The 18,310-nt window shown below is 36.6% G+C and overlaps 1 protein-coding gene across 11 annotated transcripts in view; it reads right to left on the bottom strand.

The window, feature by feature from the left end:
- The window catches only part of LOC139137209 (sialate:O-sulfotransferase 1-like), a 52,304-nt gene that overhangs the window by 14,887 nt on the left and 19,107 nt on the right, over window positions 1–18,310 (bottom strand). For 5 of the 11 annotated variants that reach the window (XR_011553337.1, XR_011553339.1, XR_011553338.1 and 2 more), the window contains 3 exons: window positions 16,326–16,528; window positions 12,694–12,914; window positions 9,458–10,554 (listed from right to left, as the gene is read on the bottom strand). The exons of 4 other annotated variants lie outside the window; for them this stretch is intronic. The gene's annotated coding sequence lies outside the window, so the exon portion shown is untranslated. Of the gene's footprint in view, window positions 1–6,116; window positions 6,529–8,902; window positions 10,555–12,693; window positions 12,915–16,325; window positions 16,529–18,310 lie in introns of those variants that run through there. 2 more of the 11 variants (XR_011553347.1, XR_011553346.1) reach the window with 2 other exon arrangements.

Here is an 18,310-nt window from a genome sequence, read left to right as displayed (position 1 = left end):
TAACCCAAAAGATGGCAACTAACTGCTAACACTGAAAAGACAAAAGTAATGATCTTTAATAAAGGCAATAAATTACTTGACAAAATACTTTATATGGGAGGAAGTGAACTCGAAACCACTAAGAAATTTAATTATCTTGGACTAGTTCTAGAGGCTATGAAAAATCTTAACACTGAAAGGAAAGTTAGCCTCTAATTCTAATCTTAGTGTACCATTGATGCTTTCTCTATTTAATAAACTAATAAAACCTATTTTGACTTATGGCCGCGAAGTTTGGGAAGATGAATGTAATGATAATTCGCCTATAGAAGATGTACACTTGAATTTTTGTCGCTATATTTTAGGAGTTCCAAAATCATCCCCAGAATTGGATATTTACGGCGAACTAGGCCGTTACCCATTAGATGCTTTTGTCAAAAACCAATTACTTAGATACTATAATCACACGGTAGAATCTCACAATAATGTTTTGAGGGAATCACTTTTATTTAACTCATTTATGAAAAGGAAATGGTATCTAACAACTGAGTCACTTATAAAAACGTCTGATGTAGACTCCCAGATGTTCTCTCCACCAAGTTATCAACATCTAGTTTGAATAAGATACACATCAAAATAAAAGATTCATTTATAACTCAATGGAAGAGCGATCATTACAATGATAACAGACCAGGTTCTAAATCAAAAAATAAACTAAGGACATACAGATTATAAAACATAAATTTAGTTTAGAAGAATACCTAATAAATCTACAAAATTATTATTATTATTAAGAAATATACTGAGTAAATTTAGACTGGGATCACACATTTTAAAAATAGAGACAGGCAGACACACAAGAAGTCATGTAGAAAAAAAAAGGTGTCCTACCTGTTTAAATCAAATAGAAGACGAGAAATATTTCATAAATGATTGTACATAGTATTATCAAAGTAGCTCGGTTTATAAAAAAATGGTCTTTTTACAAGACAGAAACTCCGCTAAGTCTCCGTTTCTCCATTGTTTACTTTGCTAGCTCATCCTCCCTTTTTAATTCCTAAGTAAATCTTATTTCCGTTATGTAACCATTTTAAATTCCTCCGGGAATTATTAAGTGTTATCGAATAAAGTTAGTGTATACTACTATATTAATGTCAAGATCGCTATTTATATTCTAACAATTGGTTGATAATTGCCGGCTGTCAGATTAGGAAGCGTTCAATTACTTTTGGTAGGGTGGGGCTGGGCATAGACAGTAGAGAGTTTCTCTACTGTCTATGGGCTGGGTATCCATCTCGCGTGTCTTTCAAAATCATGAAACACCCTACCAACCAAAACATGAGTAACTCCATATTGGGTTAAGTTGTTGCAAAATTTATCAAAGGAGAACGTTAATAATACTGTTTAATGCAGGTGGCGTCATTTTCAATCGGCAGAAGCGTTTTTCTTATCACCCAAGCACGTTGGAATTCCAAGCTATTTTGAAATTCACTGTAATTTAAACTCGGAGGCAAACGGCGGGGCATATTATGCATCAGGTGTTCTCTACAAATAATACCAATGAGATTTCAGTGATACATGCTGCCCTCAGTGGCAATGATCAATATGAATCAAAGACACGTCTTTTTAATGTAACAAACTATAACTTATATAAAATGTTATTAGGATCGCTGTGAAAGGATCACTGAATGACCATTGAAAATGTTAGTGATGTAAAACTCCTTTCATGACTATATCCCTGAGAAATTGCAGAATAGCACCAGAGATGTCTAACAAAACTTATCGTACGTTGGCAGAAACCTCAAAATTATCATCTGTAGAAACCATGGAGTAAAAACAACAATATTTCCTAGACCAGCCAATTAAGAAGTGACGATCTACATGGTCCACACTGTGATTCACATCATACCAAGCGTTCAAAACATTAATATAGAAAACTGGTAAAGCAGCTACAATGCAGTTTGGGACAACACGCCATAGAGAGTGTTGCTGTAATAAATTTGTGTTATTATCAAGATAAAAGTACGACCATGGTAACGCTGTCCATGTCGTGTCTTTACTTTCCACTAATCTTTTCACCCACATAGCCTGCAGTGCTTGCACTTGACATTTTACATTGATATGTTTGGTACCTCCACATTTGTAACCTCTTTCAAGCACTTTGTTTGAAATAATCGTTTGACAAAGATGTCAATAAGACTTTGGACTTTCTGACAGATATCTTCTGGTATACCAATTACAGAAGCAAGGTACATTATCTTTGATACAGCAAGAGATTTTGAAATAACGATACGCCCATAAATTGTAAGGTGGCGCCTTCCCCAAGAATTTAACAAGTTTTCGAGTGATTTCACTTTTTCTTCCCAATTTAATTTCTTGCACAGTATATCATCATAACCAAAATATACACCCAGTGTTTTCACAGGGTTTGTAGTCCATTTAATGTTACCAACTTTCACAACCTTGTGTCTAAACTTGCCCAACAGAACCCCTGTCGTTTTCTTCTTATTCAGCTTTAACCCGCTACATTTGTGAAAGTTTTCCATAACTGTAAGAACTGATTCAACAGAGGCAATATCTTCAACAAAAATAGTTGTGTCATCTGCTAATAATGAAATCTTTGCTTCACGAATTGTGTTGTTTTGACCAGGTAATTTAAAACCTTTGATGCTTTTGTCATACCTAATTTTACATGCCAATATTTCGATCGCCAATACAAATAACAGGGCTGACAAAGAACAGCCCTGCCTGACACCTCTTTGAAGATTAAAGTATCAGAGCACCAACCTTTGTACAGAATACAGCTCTGGATGTCATTGTAAAGTGTTTTCACCCACTGACGAAAGGATTGCCCAAAATTCATGGCAAGTAAAACTTCATTAATATATTCCAATTGACGCTATCAAAAGCCTTTTTATAATCAACAAAAATTGTAGCACCATTTTTATTGTGTTTTTTCGAATAGTGAAAGATATCAGCAATCAGTCTAATATTCTCGCCTATAAAACGTCCCTTTAAATAGCCTGTTTGATCTCTGTGGATTAAAGATGGAAGAACAAGTTTTAATCGATTGGACAGGGCCTTGGTAGCTATTTTATAGTCTGTGTTGAGAAGGGAAATTGGACGCCAGTTATTCAAATCATCTTCTGAACCCTTTTTATAAAGGAGAGTCAGCACACCTCGTTTCTGAGAGACTGACATGACACCACTTCTGTAGGCTTCGTTTAAAGAAGCGACTAACAAATCACAAATTTCATGCCAAAAACAACGGTAAAATTCAACAGTTAAACCATCTGAGCCTGGAGATTTGTTTACTGCCATGCTATTGAGGGCTGCAAGACACTCATTTTCTGATAATTCGCCTTCACAAATACTATTCTGGTCGTCCGAGAGTTGGGGAATGGGCGTTTCACCAAGAAAATCCATTAATGAAACATCTTTATCTTTAGCCTTATATAAGTCACTGTAAAACTTCTTCTGACCCCGTAAAATTTCCTCTGTATCAAACACGCGCGTGCCATCACTTGTGCAAAGTGATTTCATCTCTTTCTTCGTTGCGTTACTTTTTTCTAAACTTAAAAAATACTTTGTACTTCTCTCGCCTTTTTCCACCCAACGCGCTTTAGAGCGAATTTGTGCACCTTCGGCCAGCATGGAGTACAAATCTTCCAGACGTTTTTTAATTGTACTGTAAACCTCAATATTGATATCTGATGGTTCATAAATCATACGCTTTTCTGCTGAACACAACTGCTTTTCCAATTCCAGTATAGTACGATTACTGCTTTTTGTAGCGTTATGAGAATAGACAGTTGTAAACTCCTTTATGTCTTTTTTCGTCAAATCCCATTTGACTTTTGCACTAATATTTGCGTAATTGATTTTACATGATCTAATAATATTTCGCATACTGCTTACGTAATCTTCCTTATTGAGCAAGTAATTATTGAACTTCCAGGTGCCAGCTCCTCTGTCGTTTTTCTTAGGGACTATTTCAAAATATACAGCCTTGTGGTCAGTTTTCAGCGCAGGCCTTATGTCAACTTTTTTTATACTTTTAACAAGGTGTTGGCAATGAAAATTATATTAAAATTCCCCTGAACAAATTGACATGTAAGACACTGTATTCCATTCTCATACGAAAGCGTACAGAACCCCCTATGTACCAGCTTTTGAAATGGTTTCACAATTTAAATGTAACTCCTAGAGAATCAGAAATCAACCTTATTTGGAAAAATGTGTATGATATTACAAATGAACTTAACTGAGAGAGTTCCATGGAAGCTTTTGCACCGTCTACTCCCATGTAACAAATATTTATATTTTTGGAAGATAAAAGATACAATGCTGTGTTCAGTTTGCCAAGAAATAGATTCCTTGGAACATAGATTTTTAAATTGTTCAATTGCTGTAAGATGCTGGACCAAAGCAAAAAACGTTATTAAAAGATTTGTAGGGAAAGAAATTGAAATATCACCATCAAATATTATTTTCACAGAGTGTAATGTAAGTACCGTTACTGACACACATAGAAAATCTGTACAATTTTTAATTTTAGTTGGAAAATGGAGTATCCATAAATACTGGATTGCAAATGTAAATGTACCTATCGAGACTGTTTTCAAAAACGAATTCAATGTAAGATACAATCTTCTTAAAGAGATGCACTTAAAAGTTGACATACTGCATGCTTTTGAGAGAATTAATAGATTAATGTAAAGAGCAGATTTGTTGTATATGGGGATTTCCCCCGTCAGTTGGGATGATATTTTACAATAAAAGATAAAAAAAAAAAAAAAAACCTATCGTACGTTTGAGGCCAACATGACGACATCATCCTAAAAGTCACATAAAAATGTAATTGTCTTTAAGATTTGAACAGATTTGAATCAGATTTCTGAAGGTATCGATAAAGTTAACGGACATGATCACCAACGTTTACAAAGTACTAATTGTCGAATAATGGACTGTGACTGTGAATGTAGTCGCCATCGTTGTCACTAACTTTTTGAGGTTGAAAATAGGCGGTCAGAGGACGCTAGGCAAAATGTTTACAAACGAACACGATTTGACCTAATTTGGGATGATTGGATGGTGAGGTAGTGCAGATTTAATCTACAAATGTTATCTCATCTGCTTTTCTTTTTACATTACACACTTGTTTTTATTTGTATTATTGCAACATTCAACTATCTGCACCTAACACTTTTGAGAAATTTAAAAAATATGAAACTCCATTTATCCCAAATTAGTTCTAATCGTTTCAAACGTTAGGTCTTCCTGCCACTCATAAATCCATACCTTTATCAAATTTAAAACATACAGCTATTCCAATAAGTCATTGATGTCTGATTTCTGTTAATCGACGATTTCTCTCTGCAACTGCCACGCTACATGGATTACGTACAATAGCTGCACTTTTGTTTTCTGATGTATTCCCGGCTAAGAAGCATAACAATATAAGTTTCCACAGTCAGTTTTGTCCTCTGCATATCCTTGAATGACTACGAAAATTTCGTTCGCGACTTCGATGTCACCATAATTATCACCTCATTAATGCTTATGATATATTTACTGTTATTTTTAAGTTGCCCAAGAAAGGGAACGACAAAAAATATCCGCTTACATCAGAATATCCTAATAATGTGACTAATTTTAGTTTACAGTTATCATAGGACAAATATATGACACAATGAAGAAGAAATTCTTTACAAAACATGTACTAGGACCAAGATATCCAAGTTTGCTAGTAAATTTTTTTTATCAGGAATATCAAAGACAAAATTATTTAAATAAAACAAAAGCCAAAAAAGTTCTTGCGAGACCATAGCAGCACACGCACACCCTGCCAACCCGGGATGTTCCCGTTGCCTGTATGCTGTTCGGAAACCAAGTCTATACCAATGGATTGAATCATGGACAGCTGAAGCGATTGAATGACCTTACCCACATTATGTAAAGATTACGGAACTGCTTATTACGTAAGGCCAGAACGAAATAAAAAATGTTCATCGGAATCGCCGCTTCTTCTACTTTGCCCGATTTGAAATGTTTTTTTATTTCGGCAAATTCATACTTCTGGATTTCAGTGATTAGCTGTGCATATCAGTTTTATTATGACAGCATGTTGAAATACTCAGAATGTGTTGTGCAAACACCGACTGTAATTCGCTGTGTTATTGTTGAGAAATACAGTGTTGAATTCAATAACTAGTATCAGTGTATCTTGTCTGAGATATTTCTGGTTAGCTTAAAAGGGGAAAAGATTATTTTGCCTTGTCTGCATCTCGGCAAAAGAGTCCGATGGACCGCGGTTACTTTTGGCCTAAGAAAATTTTTTAAAACATTTCGCTCGCCGCTCCTGGGTCCAAAAATCCGATGAACAAGATTTTTTCTCTGGCCTAACGATCTTTTCTTTCATCAATAAGCGTACGCGTATACGGCGTAAGCGATATGCAGCAATTTATGATATATTTGCAATTGAAACCTTCAGTTGTGAAATTGTTTGTAATTTACAGAACCCTGAATTAACGAGGAATAGAAAGTGGTCTTAAGGTAGTGACTAGGGTTCCTTTGTAAATTTTAGCGATTTTGTGATTATTTCATATTCTGAACCCCTGAAATATGATCTTTTTATTAGAGAAAACTGTGAGGTAACATTGTACTGGAAAATGTCTTAAATTTTAGTGAAAACACGGCCTTCTAACCACTGCGCGAGTTATTATTTTCTTTTTGTTTTAACGGTCCGGATTACTGTCAGCGTTATCGTTATACCTTGAGGAGATTATGTAAATTTTTACGCACGATGTTGCGCATGCGCGCACGTCTTCATAAGAGACGCTATCCAACATGGCTGATGACTGCCGGCAGTATAAGCAGTGTAGAAAACGCAAACGGGGGCCGAAGAAGCAAAATGGAAAGCTGATGGACGCGATGTTGTGTGTTGGCCGCTACAGCTAACACACAGCATAGTACACAGGGCTAGCGAGAGAGTTGCCGACATCGACGGTTATTTACGAAAAGTGAATAAAAGACTGGCATTTTTGGAAGCGATCGAGTAGCTGAGGTCGGCAGGGATACGACTTGGGCCCAAGAACGCTGAATTTCGACAGTAATTTGGCTTTTTACGTCAAGTTCCAAAATGGATTTGAAGTCACCGACCCTACGTACGGGTCTTTGCAGGGTTGTGGTGAGCGAGGCGATTAGCTGTAGCGGAACACATAGCATCGTACGCGGGCTATAGATTACACTGCCGTCCAAAGAGAATCTATTTAATCTTCACTGGAAAATATGGTTCTATAACAGCAGCCCATATCTGGACACTGTCTTGGACTTAGTTTGTCCATGGATGTAGGAAGCATGGTTTGTCCAATTTGTCAATCCGACACTGTTATGTAGGTCTAGAGCACAGCAACGTACGCGAAACGTCGCTTCACGATCGTTGCCTGTCAATTTCTATCTGTGGTCAAGAGAGTGTCGCTGGGTGTCGCGATATGTCGCCGTTTCAATTTTACAATGAGTGAATCTGTCGAGTATCGCCTCAGTCGTTTATTTTAAGTCATGCTTTTACGTGTAACTGAAGTTGATTTTGGTTTCATACCCGAGGCCATAATAGTACATGTCACAGTGGAAAGCGAAATAGCGCACGAAAACCCGGTCATTTTTTATGGTGAGCAAAAGGACTGCAGCTAGCAGATCACATGTGAAAACCACAGAAACAAGTGCGACTTTCCCGCATTCCTTGAACTTCTCAACTACAGAATTTTTTAGAGCATCGAGAGTTGGTCGTCTCATCTCCGAAAGCAAGCAAGCAAGCAAGCAAGTGACGTCTTGTACCACGGTCTCTTTTGTGGAGGACCGTGCTTGTACTATAGGCACAAAATCGGCACTAAAATGAACTGGGCAACCATTTCACACTTGGTACGTGCATAAATTACGGGCTGTGAGACCGGAAGTCGAGCGCTAGGGAGAGAGCGAGCGCGCGTCATCGGCAGAACGCAGACCCGTAAACCATTCCGGCTGTATGATTTTTTAAAACTTTTCTCGTCTTGTAACCAGACTCTAACCGTTACCAAACAGTGTACAGTTAATATAATTATAAGCTAGATACGTATTTGACAAACAGATTATGCCCTGAATTATCTCTCTAGTGTTTATCGTGTAAATAGTACCCACCGCTTACGCTGACCAGCCTCACGTTTCTAAGCACAATTTTCATCATTTTTAGGCGAACTAATGTTTAGGACTTGTCAGAAATTCTCTAACCTGATGCCCAATATTTAACCTAGACCCAGATCGAACAATTTTTTTTGAAACGCACAAAAATCCGACTTTTTTCGGCGATTTTGTGTGAAAAATGGGACGTTTACACAAATCGTCGATTTTCTCAGTTCCGATTTTTGCTGTGTATCCGCACCTTCAAATGAGTGTAAGTCGGCGACGCGTGGGCGGATTTCCCCGATTCTTCGCATGCTAACACTTCATGAATAGACCTGAAAACCGTGTCTTAGATTTTTGATAAACCCCCCTGAAGTGACGATAACTTGACAAACGTGAACAAAGCCGATAATTTATGCGAAAATCCGACAGTTCACACTTCGAAGGCTCACTGTGCAGAAACAAAAGCGAATTTCAAAAATCCAAAACACGGTTTTTCCCCTGTATATCCAGCTGTCTAGTGCCGTTAACAGATCACTTAGGGGTGCTGCCAATTCTTACTTATACTCTTTTAAGTGAAAAAATTCAAAATCACATGTTTTTGACTTAAACAAACATACCAATGCATGTTTTGACAACTAAACAAAATTTTTACCTTCTTCAAATATAGACCTATTAGAAAATTTACCACATGTTGGGTGTGAGACCCTGTTTTCTATGTGAAACTTTTGATTGAAAATATGTGTCAACCAAACTGAGTCACTACCTTAATACAGTATAACACTCAGCATCCGCACACAATCCATCAAGCCCAACGTATCGAAGTGAGCATGTGCGGCAGGGCTAAATCCCTCAACGCTATCAGGCTAGTTTACTCACAGGGACACGAGAATTGTCAATTGAAATATGAGGATGAATATTAAAGCTTGTTTTGCGTACGAGCCTTTTTATCCTCGCTTTGTGCAATGAGTCCCGACGGTTCAGTGTTAGCATAATGTATACAGTACATATATATGAACGGCACTGTGTGCTTCGTAATTTGATCTCTCCAGGGTGCCCCTCCGCCGAATTAGCCAAGTGTTCGCCTTAATATATATAATTCATTAAAACAATAGAAACGTTTCTGGCGATTGTTCACTGATAGCCATATAAGCACTATAAAAATGCCCAACACAAGCAACTAACATAAAATATTAAATAGTACCACCGGTGTGCTAGTTTTCGCCGAGGGGGTGGTTTCAACATTCCCTGACAAGATAGTAGAAGTATGTGCGTTATAAGGGTAATTGCCATACAATAAACAACAACAGTTACCGGACTATTATCATTGTTATCAACGAGTTTAATTCTTCTGAAGAACAATTTTCTGCTAAAAGTTCCTTGGCATTAATATGTCGTGGCTACTACAAACACGATAGGAATAATTTGGGATAATTGGATCTTCATATTTTTCAAATTCATCAAAACTGGGTGCCGTATAGCTGAATGTTCCAATATTACAAATTGCTCAGAAGAAACAAGTATATATAACTTAAAAAGAAAAAACAGATGAGCTTACATTTCCAGATTAAACCGACCTTATTTCACCATCCGATTATCCCAAATTAGTTCCAATATCGTGTCAACACAAGCAAAGACAAGGGTAGAAAACATTGCGATGACCCTTGATTACAAAAATACATACATTCGCTCAGAGACAATTGCTCGAAAATGTATTTTTGCTGACATATAAAAATTAAAAAAAAAACGAAGAATAAAACAAGTTCTCTTCAATTATCATAATTATTTTAAATTTGCGCTGTTCATATTCCTTCAAGTTTAAATTTCAGCTTTTCATTCAAAAACAATATGAAGAGCTTTGTTTCGTAATCCTAATGCCAGTTTTCATCTATGTTGTTGGACTACTGATGGCAAGGGCATGTGGATAGCGAATTTGCAACACGTCAATTCGAAGTAAACAACCATGGATGTAACTCAAATACACTAGGCATCACGTTGCTTTGTCCTGTGAATCCGCTTTGTCTTCTTGTTGTCCCCCACTTTCAGGGGGTGGTAATGTTTGAGGTGGCAACTTTCCCCAGGGAACAGGGTCTTGTCCGTGGCTGACCAGGATGTCAGACACCCTTCGCATAACCTTCGTTGCCCACGTTTTCATCTCTGGCGATAAAACTTGCTCGTATATTTTTGTCTTGTCCGAGTAGTCGTGATGATAGTATCCTTCTACACTCTCCTTGGCACAAGCTATTCTGTTTTCGTCAACTGTTAGATTAAGGAACTTGACTGCACGTGTCACCTCTCTGATGGGATCTTCTCGAACATTTTCATAATGAATGACGAGTATCGGCACATTCAAACCAAACCATGAGTTGACAAATTTCTCATACAAGCTCCCCCGCCATCTTACTTCCTGAATCCACTCTGTAAAAAATAAAAGACAGAAGAGAGTAAAGCTACGCCAGTAAAGAAGCTCGGAACACGTCATATCCGAAAATGTGATGACCGTAAAAAGCATGTACAATATACAAGATGCGTGGAAACATAATTTCTAATACCGAAACAATGGATTAAGCAACAATGTTCATTATTAAGGTAGAAAGTGCCTTCGGGACAGATATTCCAATTCTCAATTTTTACAATTCTCTTCTGATTTATCACTTTTTAGGGCTCATTCTAAAACTCTTGGAGTAAGAAACATATTCACCGTTTTATTTTTTTCGAATACCGAAAGTATTATTTTACCTCCCATAGAGTTCACAGAGGGATGGTGGCCATTTTGATTTTTCAAGTATCGGTACTGAAGTGTTTAGTAATTTGTTTCTCTGGATCCATACTTTGTATTGTGATCCCTCCCTTTTTTTTCTTGATTTGGTGAGAGAGGATTAAGGTTTCACTGAGGAAAGTTGAAGCAAAAGCTTCAGTCTGCTTTCGAGACGCGCTATGCCTTTAAATAATCATAAATAAATTTGAATCCTCATCGCATTTTGCACTGAGAGTAACAGAATCGATTATGTGTTTGTGCAGGGGTCTTTGCTGCGACGGTTGGTGAAAATTGCATGTTTCAGTAATTAAGGCAACTTTGGAAAACTGTGGTTACAGTTGAAAATGCTGTCAATCAGCATAGGGGACTATCAAAAAATGTGTGTGTCAATCAATAATGAATAATAGCAATGCCCACTGTTCAACATGTAGAGTGAATGTCAGCGGTCAGAAGTTTGGTCAAGGTTAGCGTTTGTCATAATTCTGAGATGTTCAGAGAGACTTGTAATCTTGTCGGCTAACAAGTAAAAACTGACATGACACGTTTGTCCCGGTAAAACAACCTAAATATGACAACATGGAGTCTTCCCATTACATCTACGTCCCGATTGTTTCAATTCTTGTGACCCGAGAACTGTAAAACGGAGACAACGATGTGTTCGAACTCAATATGCATTGAATTCGTACATTGTAGTCACTGTTGCACTCGGCAGAATGGATCAGCCATGCCGAATCAAGCTCTATGATCTTCTTAGTGAGAATTTGATTCAAGGGTTGCCGGTGCAAGCAAGAAACATCACGTTGTATACGACAAGTTATGTACATGCGACATAACTTGTACGTAATCGCATTTTGACCTTTGACAGTAAACAGCGTGCAGCTCGGGCTGGTTTTTATCTCTAGATTGATCAGAAGTACGAACACTTTAGTCTGCTCAGCTTTGTCTGATTATTTCATAGGGTTTTACTTGTGTTTAGAGGCTTGACTGTATTGTATTATCCAGGTGTTTTTGTTTGTAGGTAGTTTTTTATTGTCTTTGTCATTGATGTCTGTTTTTTCTATTTCGCTTGTACATTTCTATGAGCTGGTTCTCGGAATAAAGGTTATTGCATGTTTCGGTAAATCGAGGCAACTTTTGTTTTTTAAAACTGTGGCAACAGTTGAAAATGCTGTCAATCAACAAAGGGGACAAGCAATAAATATGGGTGTCAATCAGGTGTCCATCTCTTACTAAAATATGCAATAACCTTTATGTACTCGGCGAACACTTCGCTGTCATTCCAGTGTTGCAAATTTAGTATCAGCCAATTAGAAACACAATGTATTACGGTTATTGGGCTTTCTCAATTTCTGCACCTCGCTTATGATATTCTCTGCCATTACATATTTTTATATTCGAACGGTTCAAACATTGGACGGTTTTAAAAATAAACGGAAAACTCACCTTTTCCTCTTTTTGTTCGTAAATTTCGTGGTTTTTTATGATGAGTTTTTATAACATGTTGTTTATTTCCTTTGCTTTTATACTGTGAGTTTTAAAACAATTTTATGTTTCGTCCTTCTACTTGTTAATTTTAAGTGTATATTGATCGAATTATAGTGGATGTTCCACACCATTCGACGAGATACCCTACAAATCTATTAGAACATGTATTATGATATTTTGCAATTAAAATTGACATTCTTTCATTCAAAAGGAAATTGTCAGTTGCATTGGAGTACCACAGATCACATATCTCTGGACTCATTAGAATTTGCCGTGTGTACATTGTGTAAGCAAGACGTATGAATCATCCTTACTGTCATTGGATAGCAGAGTGCTGTTGAACACTTCCGATTCCGTCAGAGTGTTACCTTCGCTTTATTACGGACCGCAATTGCCAGGTCATTTGGATTGCGAAGTAATAAAATCACAGCTTTGAATTTCTCCCGTATCCCGGCTGGTGCTCGAAATTCGGCCCGAGGGGTCTGCACCACCAGGGTTGTACCATCGGACCATATTTCAAGTTCTCCAAGATGTCCTGACAGAGAAAATGATAATATTGGAAAATTTAGAGGGCCAGTAATGCTAACTTTTGATGATTTTTGCATTATTTTTATCTTGTGTGTCCACAGCACGTTCTTACCTCACTCCCCAAAGAATGTTTCAACACCCACTATTTAGCTTGTCAACCTATGTTCAAAATGCACTGTTATTGTTTACATTTGAATTCTGGTAAGGATCAGAATTCACTTGTCAACAATAACAATACAGTCTACACATGTACAAGCTGAGTTGACAAGCTGAATACTAAGTATATAAACATGCCTTGGAAATAGAATAAAAGAAAAACAGTGAAAAAATTAGCATAACTGACCCTTAAAGCAGGCTCTGTCAACATGCAACGAAGCGAAAAAGTACATAATGCACACCTTACTTACACGCACGTACATTAAGTTATATCCAAAAACATGAATAAAAATCATTATGTATGTATGTATGTATGTATGTATGTATGTATGTATGTATGTATGTATGTATGTATGTATGTATGTATGTATGTATGTATGTATGTATGTATGTATGTATGTGTGTGTGTGTGTGTGTGTGTGTGTGTGTGTGTGTGTGTGTGTATGTATGTATGTATGTATGTATGTATGTATGTATGTATGTATGTATGTATGTATGTATGTATGTATGCATGTATGTACTTATGTATGTATGTATGTATGTATGTATGTATGTATGTATGTATGTATGTATGTATGTATGTATGTATGTATGTGTAGTTGTATATAAATGTATATTAAAGAGCATCAATTATATATATATATATATATATATATATATATATATATATATATATATATTATGTGTAATTTGATTAAATTGCTATATTTACTATATTATAAATGTGTGTAAGGGGGTGATCACATCGATAATGCTGCAGAAAATACACAATATACATGTTCCAGAGTATATAATGCATGGATGGATGGATGGATGGATGGATGGATGGATGGATGGATGGATGCATGCATGCATGCATGCATGCATGCATGCATGCGTGTATGTATGTATGTATGTATGTATGTATGTATGTATGTATGTATGTATGTATGTATGTATGTATGTATGTATGTATGTATGTATGTATGTATGTATGTATGTATGTATGTATGTATGTATGTATGTATGTATGTATGTATGTATGTATGTATGTATGTATGTATGTGTGTATGTGTGCATGCATGCATGCATGCATGTATGTATGTATGTATGTATGTATGTATGTATGTATGTATGTATGTATGTATGTATGTATGTATGTATGTATGTATGTATGTATGTATGTATGTATGTATGTATGTATGTATGTATGTATGTATGTATGTGTGTGTATGTGTGTATGTGTGTATGTGTGTATGTGTGTATGTATGTATGTATGTATGTATGTATGTATGTATGTATGTATGTATGTATGTATGTATGTATGTGTAGGTGTATATAAATGTATATTTAAACAGAGCATCAATTATATATAAATAATATATATATATATATATATATATATATATATATATATATATATATATATATATATATATAATGTGTAATTTGATTAAATTGCTATATTTACTATATTATAAATGTGTGTAAGGGGGTGATCACATCGATAATGCTGCAGAAAATACACAACATACATGTTCCAGAGTATATAAAGTGTCTTTCTGGTATATATATATATATATATATATATATATATATATATATATATATATATATATATATATATATATATACAGAGTTCGCGTTTACGCAAAAATCGTGCGTATTTACGCATTGAAATTGACTCTCTACGCATTTTTTTCATCATTATGCGTTTTCTATACGCAAAGGATAACACCGAAAGCACTCCCCACGACTGAGCTTAGGCGACAGCCAGACGAATTTGTTGCAACACATTTCTGTCAAACACTCATTTTGTGTGGAAAGTTTCGGATTCTCTGGGCGTTGTCTGAAAAATCGGCATCGTAGTCCACACGTTATCACGTTAGGCACGTTATCATGTCAGCTGTGCAATGAATTACGTTGCTAATTTTCAGGCGAGCGATAGTTTCTGAAAGTGAGTGATTGACAGAAATGTTGCGACAAATTATATAAATGCCAACCATGCACGATCATCGCGTAGTTCCCAAATTTTGATCAAGCACACATGCAGCATGGCGTCGAAGCAGACAAATCTGTTTAATTTCTTTCAACTTTGCTCTACGAGTCCGTGAAAAAAATGATTCATTGGTAGAGCTCGTCGGAATCCCGATAAATTTTGAACACTGCAGAAGTGTCTGGATGGTAACTGGTCGTTCAGGCACCAAGTCGTTTCGGCCCAAGTCGTTTCGGCCTCTCAATTTCCGGTCCCAAGTCACTTCGGCACCGCGACCCAAGACGTTTCGGCATCTGTGTTTCGATTTTTTTTCAAACTATTTAGTAATTAGTTGACTGATCCGTCATATTCGTAAGCGTGACCTTTGTGTTCTGACCAGTACTTTATGTGTGTTTTGTTTGAATTTTGCCGTGGTGTTTCCTAACCGCTTTCAAACTTTTTCCGTGTCGGCGGCTATTGATATCGATAAACTTGTGTCACAGATTTGAAAATGATATGAAGTTTTTTCTTACGTTCTCTTCCCATGTTCTCACAAAGATTAAGCATGTACGTGAATGTTTAGTTGACACTATACTTTTTAGTACTTTGATTTGTAACATTACGCTCCAGCACTAGTTCCCACAGGTAGCCTTCAGCGGTGTCGAAACGTCTTGGGTTGCGGTGCCGAACGACTCGGACTTGGGCCTGAAATTGGAAGGCCGAAACGTCTTGGGCCGAAACGACTTGGTGCCGAAACGTCCAGAAACCGTCTGGATAAGCTGCCATAACTCTAACTTTTGGGTTGCCCGATGTGTTGTGACGGTTGCATGTATACCCTTCGCTGTTACGTTTCAACATTGTTCAAGTTGTTCGTTAAACTGTTTTCATTGAAATAATGTTACATCGTACAATCCGAATATGTAGTGTAGGTTTATTCAACGGCACATTGTATTTTGCTGTCAGTTTTTTCATCAATCGAGTGCGGAAGTGAAATTACGCACTCAAATCCAGCCATTACGCAATTTTAGCAGACTAATGCGTATGCCGTACGCGAGGAGAAAAAAGTCACCGCGAACACTGTATATATATATATATATATATATATATATATATATATATATATATATAATATATATATATATATATATATATATATGTATATATATATATATATATATATATATATATATATATATATATTTCGTGTCCGTGAGCTGAACGGTAAATAAAGCGTGATTGATCCAAGGCGTTTGTGATATGTAAACACTTTGATAACACTTTGATATATAGATGTGGCACTTGCCATACCTTTAATGGCTTCGTTAGGTCTTTATACTCTGAACCAGTGTAGAAGCCTGTTGCCTGTTCTATCAAATGACGTAGCCATGCACATCCCACCACCGGTGGACACGCTAGTGCTGTAATTGGGAATGCTCCTTTCGGGGCCAAGCGAAGGGGGCAGTTTGACTCAGGTTCAATGTATAAAGCTTCAGCTTGAACGTCAACGATATCTAAAAGAAAATGTTAAATGAGAGGGAGAATGAGACTTGTAAATTGTGTCTTTGACACTACAAAATGTCTCTGATGGTAATTTTTCTTCGCGATGGTGTTACGGAGATATTTACTCAGACAAAGGTAATGAACCTAGTGGTCATCGACACCAGTAAAATGATTAATTAAAACAACAAGATCACAATAATAAGTCGATATGCATATTTGAGACAAACGCACAATACCCTAATAACGTTTTACGAGCATGTTTACGGACGTCTGGATGAAAACTGGAATATATTTGCATTATATTAAGAATCATGAAGGAATATGAGAATTTCACGTGATGGTTCTGCAACGTGTAACAGTGACGTTTGAATATTAATTGTGACACTGATTTTTATGATTGAATGTATCATTTTATCTTTAATTCATGTGAATCTTATGATCAATGCCATGCCTCAAAGATAACGTGTAAAATCTCATATACAATACAAGAAATAGAGTTGCTCGAATAGAGTTACTCGAATGTAGTTGCTCGAGAAGATAGTTGCTTGAGAGATAGTAACACAGTGGACCCAAGACATGTAGACTATGGGAGATGCGTATCTTGGGCGATGGCAACTGTCAAGCTTGTCTACAGCGAAATAAAGTCTATGTGGTACCAACCAACTCTGAACGTCTCGTGTAGTCAATACACTGAAGATCCCCAGGTACCTCTAAGCAGGCCAAGGCGAGTCCGCGAGAAAAGAACTCCCCTTTGAAAAAAGGAATAGTAACATGATGGAAGAATCCTACGGGTACAGAGCAAACTGCACGAAGACAGAGAACTGGTTACCAACAACGGTACGGTGACGACAAGAAGAGCTGAATGCGACGAAATGATCTTTGGAATTCGACTGGCTGAGTAACACTGTAATATGAACCAATGCAAAATATCTATGAAGAATCCGACTGCTGAACATCAATTGAACCGATCACATACACCGAACAACGAAAAACAATGCAGCGATCCGAATAGCGAAAATCACCGACTTCCGCAGTGAAGCAGCCTGTGAGTATTGTAATGAAGTTTGAAGCATCAAGAACTCTGCGAACTCTGATTACCAATGAACTTTCGATAAACTCAAAATATGATCTAACAATGGACATTCAATTTGGCTCGTACTAAATGTTTTGTTGAAATATTTTATAGTGATAGGGTATTTTTGATGTCAACATCAATATTTTCATTTTGTGAAATATGGTATAGATTAAATCTATATCATTTATGACATGTAAGGTAGAACTATTATTATAGACATTTAGTTAATTGTATCGGAATAATTGGAATTCGAAGAAGAATTGTCTTTCTTCTGGTTATATTTTGCAAAATCTTGCATCCAATCAAGAAAGAGTTGACTGTTCATTTCAGACTCCTTTTGATCACATAGCTAGCGACTGAGCAAAGATCACTGACAAAACAACTGAGAAATTCATATTTTAATTCATCACTGTATGGATTTACGGGACTAATTGAGAGTGCATTGCAGTCGGCGCAGTGTAACTCACAGCGTATGATGTAATCCTACCAGTTGAATTATTTAGATTACATTTTTACACAAGCCGACTGATGCCGTATGGTATTACGAACAGAAATTAATCTCCGTTTCATGTTAACTACTTCTATCATTTACCATTTATGCTACTTATTTAAGGGGCATAATAATCAAAAATTCGAATTTATCCGTTTCTCTTCCTTTTTTGTTGAACTTCTAAAGAAACAAAGAATAGAACAACATCACAAAATAATTTCGTGAGCT

Source organism: Ptychodera flava, chromosome 7 (genome assembly GCF_041260155.1).
Source record: "Ptychodera flava strain L36383 chromosome 7, AS_Pfla_20210202, whole genome shotgun sequence".
Taxonomy (NCBI): Eukaryota; Metazoa; Hemichordata; class Enteropneusta; family Ptychoderidae; genus Ptychodera; species Ptychodera flava.
Note: the sequence above shows the minus strand (reverse complement) of the source record. Positions and strands in the feature narration are given on the sequence as shown.